Raw genomic sequence first — 8468 nt, 5'->3', positions numbered from 1 at the left:
AGTAAAATCAGTTTGGGTTTCTTGTTTCGTTCTTTTCCTAGTAATATCAGAGCATTTCAAAGCTGAATTAAAATTAATGTCACATTGAAATTCAAAGAATAGTGAATGTTGTGAGGGGCAAGTAATTTCATACAGAATGAGCTACATGAGTGAAAAGCGTGTCTCAAATTTGGCATGCTCTCACACAGCTGAAGCAGGTGCTTCCCCAGTATGCAATACATTTGTATACTTTCTTTTCAGTCCTAATATTCCTGTTCCAATTCAGTGTATCTCAATAACACAGCATCATAGTATCAAAGATGAAAGAGACTCTGCATGAGTGATGAACATTGTGTGTAAAAACTAAAAGCAAACTACAAAAGGTTCAAAGACATAAGCTTCACATAATTGAAGCTTTAAAACATTCTAAAAGTGCACACATTTAAAAAGAGGTAGCAAATTTGAATTATTTTCTATATGTGAGTGTATGTACATGTGTGTATATGTGGGTATGTGAAGTATATATATATATATGTGTGTGTGTGTGTGTGTGTTTGTCTATTGTGTACATATTTTCACATGTGTGTGGGAACATATTCCTAAGTGTATGTGGAGATCTAAGGTTGATGTTCAGAATTATCCTCCATGGCTCTTTCCCCTTATTCAATAAGGCAGGGTCTTTCTGTCTAACTCAGAGATCTTTGACATGGCTGATCTTGCTAGCCATTATGATCTGAGACTCCCCCGTCTCTATCCAGCATGCAGGATTGGAAGGAGTTCTCCATGCCCACCTGTTACATGGATACAGCAGCTCTAACTCCAGTCTCTTTCCTTGTCTAACCAGACAAGTGGCTTTGAGATCCAAGCTGTTTCTCTAATTTATATTTTAAATTGCATGTTAAATTCATAGAACAAACTTACTTAGGTTCACATGGTGTCTTACACTGTGAAAGCATAAGCTATCATACCAATTATAAACACTTGGGGTAGGATAAGTTTTCTCCAGTTGTGATGAACAGAACTACTTCTTTATGTTTGTACATGTTGAAGTTTGCATTTGATTTATTAAGTTCTTTGGATCACCAAAGAGTTGTGTGATCCAGTTCAATGTTTAGAGTCATTTCCAAAACTATTGCATTTCTCATAGAGCGTGCTGTAATTAAAACATCTTTATTGCCTGAATTATATTTTCATTTGCCATTTATATCCTTAATGTCATAGCTCAATACATATGTTCTGAAACTATTAATAAGGGACTGTTAGCATAGAGTATAGACCCAACTAGAGTAGATGTGAAAATGGTAGTAAATAATCTTCATTAATTTATTGTATTTTATTATATTATAAGTTACACAGTTGAGGATCTGGCAGAACATTCTTTGGGGAGCTGACATCATCAAAATTGTTATCTGTACTTTTTGACTTTAAAAATTGTAGGAGCACAACTTCCTCTGGCACTCTAAAATAATAGTTTTCTATTTTCCTTTATGGCTTCTGAAAGACTCTCTTAATTCTTGTTTGCCTGCTCAGATTTTATCTTTTCAATTTATTTCTGTAATGGTACTCCTCCTTAGTAACATAACCTACTGTCCACATTTATAGCTCCCGCCTCCAAATTTTCAAAGCAATATAGTTTTTTTTCACATAACCACCTAGATTTTATCATTTTTCTACTTTTTCCTTGTTATAGATATGCTCAGCATCATATTTCTTATATACAAAGCTAATTATTTTCACTCTTAGTAAGCCTCCCTCATCTGATTCATTAGTTTAGTGAAAAGTTCACAAAAATCAAGAACAAATGAGATTTTATAGTTATTCTAAGTTTTAAAGTGCATTTTGTGAGGTCTAAAAATATTTGTATAGAAAGATGAATATTAAAAGTGGAAGTTATATTTCTCCAAAATATTAAACCGTTTTTTAGGTATTTAGGGTTAACTCAGAAAGGTGACCTTAGACTTTTAAAATAATTTAAGTGCAGAAGAAAGCATAATATAAGAAAAGGCCTTTACTATGTCATTCTTTCTGTGCATTTGTGTGTGTTTATGTGTCTGTGTACTTATGCATGTGTGTGTGGTGAGAGAGAGAGAGACAGAGAGAGAGAGAGAGAGATCCCCTTTGTTCAAACAGTCATGTTCTTCACAAAAACTTTGGAACAGAACTTTGGAGAAAGTTACCTCATTCCCAGAGCCTCTTAGTCCTGAAATGCAGGCATCTGAGGGAGAGGTGCCAGGTAACGGAACCTCTAGGGACCTGGAACCTCTAGGGAGCGAATCTCCTGTTCTTCATCCTTGGCTGGCTAGTTGGACAGCCATTCTCTAAAAGTAGGGCTGGTGGAAAACATAGCCCACATTACATTTTAAAGTGCTTTTATCTAAATAAAAGCAAGCTTTCTAAAAGCCTCAGGACCATTCTTGTTTTATTAAAAGGTACATTCTTCCACTTAAAATAGATACCCATATCATATTCTACACAGAAACAATGCTTTCCTCTGGAAGCAGGCCATTGTGTTAAGTTAGGGTCTACCTTACCCACACAACTTCATATGAAATGAGTTAGATACTTTTAGCTTTGTCAACCTGTCTCAAGCTAGATGCATCTGGGAAGAGGGAATTCCGAATGAGAAAATGCCACCATCAGATTATCCTGTAGCCAAGTCTGTGGGAATTTTCTTTATTAATGATTGATGGTGTAGAGCTCATCCCTCTCTGAGCAGTGACACTCCTGGCCCTCAGCAGTAGCTGTAGTCAGGTCAGCCTTCCAGTAAGTGGAAGTCCAGGTTGTCAAGCCCATGCATACCTTCCAACTCTGACACCATGGCCACTTGTTCAGATAGATACTGGGCAACAATGGGGATGAGTAGAGAAAGAGGCTGTCCACAGAATGGGTTATCCTGTCTACTTGATTATTAAACTCTTCCTCCTGTGAAAATACCTCTTGATGAGCATGTACACGGGCACATGTCTCTTCACATCCTTTTCCCATTTGGCGAAATCCACATGCTTCTTCCCTAGGGGTCTTTATCACTTATTTTCTAATCATGTTCTTTCTAAGTTCCTGACCCATTCAGCTATAGCCCATGGATTGGTGAACAATCACACATATGGCCATTTATCCTTCTAAACAAAATGTATAGCCATGGGTACTGAAGTAAGTTCTGTCTATTGTAAAGATTTCCCTTTGCCAGTGCCTTCCAGAGTTGTTCCCAAAAGGGTTTGTAATGCTGCATACAGCTGTCAGTGTCTAGGAAGTGCCTCTATAACATGAAGAACCATCAGTAGACCAGGTCCTAATCTAACCCATGAGGCTATAGCTCCGTGCTTGGCAGCATTCAACATTGTAATAGGAGTAGAAACCATAGACATTTGGACAACTTCTTCGTGTAATTTGCTTCCACCTTTTGGACCTGTTTAGACATATATACCACTTCCCATTGATGATAGATTGCTGCTGCGTGTATCCTACTTTATGACTTGGTGGATCAGATAACACCCAGCTCATGATTGGCAGCTGAGATCAGATGGTAACTTGGTGGCCCAATGTCAAATGTTTGGTTTCCACCAAGGTCCAATAACAAGTGAAGAGATGTCTTTCAAAGGAGAACAGTTATCTGTAGATAATGATAAAGCTTTGCTCCAAAATTCCATAGGTCTCTTCTGTGATTCTTCCATAGACACCTGCCAAAGGCTTCATAGTATCTTTATCTGCTACACCTCAAGTACCCTCAGGTTTGATGGATCATATCATGCAAATGGTAGAGAAACCTGTACACTAACCTGGACCTGTTGAAGCTCCTGTTCCAGGTCCCTCACAGAACTAACAGCTTTCTGAGTCACTTGGTATATGGGCCAAACCTACATGAGAAATGTGCTGTCTTCAGAATCCAAATAGGCCCACTAAACATTGTGTTTCTTTCTTGGTAGTGAGGGAGGCCAGGTGCAGTGACTTATTTTTCACCACATCTGGCACAGCAGCTGCAATTATAGTCACAACTTTACTGAATTTTCTATAGTCAACTATCTTTCTCCACAATCCATATATCTTCTGCACTGGCCAAACAGAGTTAATGGGAGATGTAGTGTGAACCCCTGGAACTTTTAAGTTCTTGATAGTGGTACTAATTTCTGCACTACCTCCAGGAATGAAATACTGTTTTTGATTCACTATTTACCTTGGCACAGGAAACTCTGAAGGCTTCAATTTAGTCTTTCCAACCATAAGAGCCCTTAATCCACAGGTCAGGGAACCAATGTGAGAATCCTGCCAACTTCTAAGTTTGTCTATCCTAATTATACATTCTGTGACTGGGGAAATAACAACAGGATGAATTTAGGAAGCTACTGGTCCTACTGTGAGTCAGATGTTAGTGAAAATTCTATTAATCACCTGGCCTCCAGATGCCTCTACTCTAACTGGAGGGATGCAAAGCTTCTTGGGATTTCCCAGAATCAGGGTCAACTCGGATCAGACCCAGGAAAAGCTGAATGTTCCCTTTTTCCCAAGCACAGTTACCCTTGTAAGAAACTGTAGGTTCCTCTGAGGAATGAATGGACAAAGGCTAACAGTAAAATTTTTGGTATTCTTTCAATGTCCTTTCTCATGGAACTTGGCCATTCTTTCACTGAAGGGGATCTGGGTCTGCAAACTTGTTCTAGTTTGGAGACTGATTTATAGGCTGGTATTCCCTTTATCGAAAATCCAATGTTGCCTTTCTTTCATTGGTTTGAGAATTTTTCTACTTATATACAGATGAAATAAAAATTCAAAAGGCTTCTTATCTATTTCCAGGCATTAGCCAGAACCCAAAGTCCATATGAATAGCGTGCTACCTTACAATTCACTTTGCCTGTGCTGACCATTACAAGTCAGGCCATTATAGACATTGCTTTGTCTATACTGTCCATTATGATAACTGCAATCACCTTGTTTTTGGCAACTCAGAGCTTCCACATGGCCCCTGCTAAATCCAGGGCCAGTTAAATCCTTTGCATTTAATTTATTCAACTGAGCAGCAGCATCTCCAACCCTAAGGTCTGACACAAGCTAAAAGGGTGACAATAAAGCTCTTCAGATGTACTGGTATTCCTCTCACCATTTTGTGTCTTATAGGATTAGTAAAAGGTGTGTCTTCTGGGCCTTTCCATTGTAGAGGATTAGGATTTACACAGCATACCTACTCTACCATTGTAATTTACCTGAGCCTTAAAATCCCTACATCAACACCTAGATAAGGGATATCAGGCATCTCCAACTCCTTTCCAGTAGGTCATCTCCTGAAATGCTTCAGGCAATCATTTAAACAAACTTCACACCTCTTTTAATGGTGCAAGCTTCTATATTAAACCTAGAATCTCCACTCAGAGGGCCCATATTAGTAAACTCAGCCTGCTCTGGTTTTATGTTCCCTTTGCCATTATCCTACACCTTTAAAATCTATTCCCATACAAATCTCCGGATTTCTGCTTGAAATAATTGGCAAACTCATTAAGCTTTTTAGTAATGTAGCATACCTCCTCATGGACTACACTTCTCTATTTTCTGCTTAGCTTTATGTCTAGTTATAGTTCCAGAGGCAAGTATTGGTAAGTCCTAAGGAACATCAGTATTGTCTTGCCTGGCAATTCCTTCAACGATGGTTTAGCAGACTACGAAGAATTGAAGAATTAATTTTCTCAGTCCAAGGTGGAAAGGGAATATTTCAAGGGGTGGGGGAGTGAGTATATCTTCTGTTGAGAGGGGAGAGACTACCTCCTCAGGTGAAATAAATGCTTGAGAACCTGAGGGTTCAAAGTTATCAGCTTCAGTGGAGTCTTCCCACACATCCTCATTCCAAGTTTCAGGACCCCATTCTTTACCGATTAATGCCCCACTGACACCTCTGAGGCTGGTCCTTGAAATTTCACTATAACTCAGTGAACCTTATGATGAGGGCTTCCATTTGGTTTTCTTCCAATTGAGCTCTACAGCTGCTAGAGAGAAGCTTCTCTTCCAGGACACACTGAAAAAGCTTTAGACTATTTTCACACCTGGGGACCGTCAATCATATCACTGAGTTCATTGTTGTCCTTTACTGTATTCTGAGATGTTAGACTGGTTAATTTCATCACAGACTATATTTTTCTCCTTTGTTACTTTATCAAGAGATGCTTGGAGCAACTGACCAGCACAATCATTTTTCCACAAGAAGTCAAAAGTTTTAAATTCAGAGTCACCAAATGCTTTAATCATCACAACTGGTGAATCAGAATAATCAAATGCATTTATCTCTTTAATTTTTTTTAAAAATATATTTTATACCAATAGGCCTATATAGGGGGCTTTCGGTACTCTCCGAGCTCCCAGGAGAGGTGTCAATAACTGTAGGTGTTGGCAAATTCAAGACACTACTTCATATATTTAAAAGATTTATTACACTTTTGTTTCTTTGGTACCACTTCTGTTACAAAAATCAGTATTATTCAGGTTCTCTATAGAAATGGAACTTATAGAATGAATCTCTCTCTCTCTACACACACACACACACACACACACACACACACACACACACGCACACGTACATATATGAAAGAGATTTATTAGAACGATGTACTTGTTAAATAGTCCAGCTAGCCCAACGATGACTGTCTATGAATTGAAAGTCCAAGATTCTAGCAGTTGTTTAGTCCACGAGACTAGATGTTTCAGTTGGTTTTCCATGTGCACTGGAATCCTGAATAAGTAGGCTCTAATGCCATTGAGGAAATGAATTTGCTAGTGAAATGAAAGTAAGCAAGCAAAGAACAAAAAATTCCTTCTTCCAAGTTATTATCTAGGCTTCCAGCACAAGATTAGAGGTGGTCTTCCCAACTCAAAAGAACTGGATTATCTGGATTAAACGTGTCTTCTAACCTCAAATTAAGAAAAAATAGATTTCGTTTTGAAGTTTTAGTTAATTACAGATACAGTCAAGTTGACAATTAAGGAAAACTTTCACAATGGGCAATTGTTATAGTATGGAAGCTGAACCTATGAAAATTTAACAATATGGTTGCCTAAAACAGGTATAAAATAATGATAGCACCAATTAGCTTAGAAGTATAGATGATAGAATTTTTACAAGGTTAACTCCTACAAGAATAGCTGTAGGCAATGGTTGTAAAGAGATGGGGAACCAGTCTTTTTTATGGATGAGCCCCTTGTTAGGTGAGCTAATCTAACTTTAAACATAAACACATATGATAAATAGAAAACATTCTCAGAATGTCCTCTTTATACAAACACACACACATGTTACACTTATAGCAATAGGCCATAAATTTGAAAAGGCGTAGGAGGGATATTAAAGGAGTTGGGTGGAGAAGAAAAATGATGTAAATATAGTACTCATATATGAAACTATCAGAAAATAAATTAAATAATAAAAATGTAAAAAAAAAATAAGGTGAAATATACCTTTTTCTCCCCAAGTTGCTTTGGCCCTTGTGCTAATCACAGCAAGAGAAAGGAAACTAGGGCACATATGATGACATATATTAGAAGGTACAAATGAGAATGTTTTAGGAAGCCTTATCACAGGAAGGTTTATTAATGTCTTCCTGGCCTTTGAGGGATACCTCCTGCACAGTGGTGCTTTGCAATCATGGTTATTGTCAAATTTCTCCCTAGGGAATTCTGCTGGTTGCAGAGAGGCAGGTTGGCAATTGTAAACATGTGCCCACCTGTCAGTGAGCAAAGAGTGGCCATGGGAATGGGCTCAAAGGACTAGCCAAAATAAGGATGCAACAAGTCCACTTCATGTTGCTATTGTTACCTAGCTTCATCCTTAGGTGGCTAGACAACCTCATTGGAACCATGGGATCCTGGTATATTGAACTCATAGCCCTGCCCTTGTCATACAACAGGTTGAGTTTGAGATACAATAACAAACACAGTAAACAGATAAACAGAAGACAAACCAAGCCCATCTGTATCAGATTCACAGTAGGAGAAGGCACAGGTGCCAGACCACAGGGAAGTTTATCCTCTGATATCATGAGGTTCAGGAAGACATAAGATCCCAAAGCTCAACTATACTAAGGAATAAATCCTAGGGGTCCAGAAAAGGACTTGGCCAATAGGTACTCTTTGAAGAGTTTTAGTACATGATCTTAGCACTTCTATTGCTGTAATAAAACACCATTACTAAAGACATCTTGAGGAGGAAAGGGTTTATTTTGCTTATACTTCCATAATAAAGTTCACCACTGAAGAGAGCCAGGAAAGGATCTCCAACAGGGCAGGGGCCTGGAGGCAAACTCTGATGCAGAGGCCAAGGAGGAGTGCTGCATACTGGCTTGCTCTTCATGGCTTGCTCAGCCTGCTTTCTTATGGAAGCTAGAGTAATCAGCCTGAGGGTGTCACCATTTGTAACGAATTAGGCCCTCTCCCATCAATTACTAGTTAAAGAAATTCCCCATAGTCTGGCCTTTAGCCCAGTCTTATGGAGGCATTTTCTCAATTGACGGTCCTTC

General features: G+C 38.6%; 1 pseudogene; it reads right to left on the bottom strand.

Moving 5' to 3' along the window:
• Positions 1-2655: 2655 nt before the first annotated feature.
• LOC132652535 (uncharacterized) lies at positions 2656-7991 on the bottom strand (annotated as a pseudogene).
• Positions 7992-8468: the final 477 nt, after the last annotated feature.

The sequence above is a fragment of the Meriones unguiculatus genome, chromosome 2 (assembly GCF_030254825.1).
Source record: "Meriones unguiculatus strain TT.TT164.6M chromosome 2, Bangor_MerUng_6.1, whole genome shotgun sequence".
Taxonomy (NCBI): domain Eukaryota; kingdom Metazoa; phylum Chordata; class Mammalia; order Rodentia; family Muridae; genus Meriones; species Meriones unguiculatus.
Note: the sequence above shows the minus strand (reverse complement) of the source record. Positions and strands in the feature narration are given on the sequence as shown.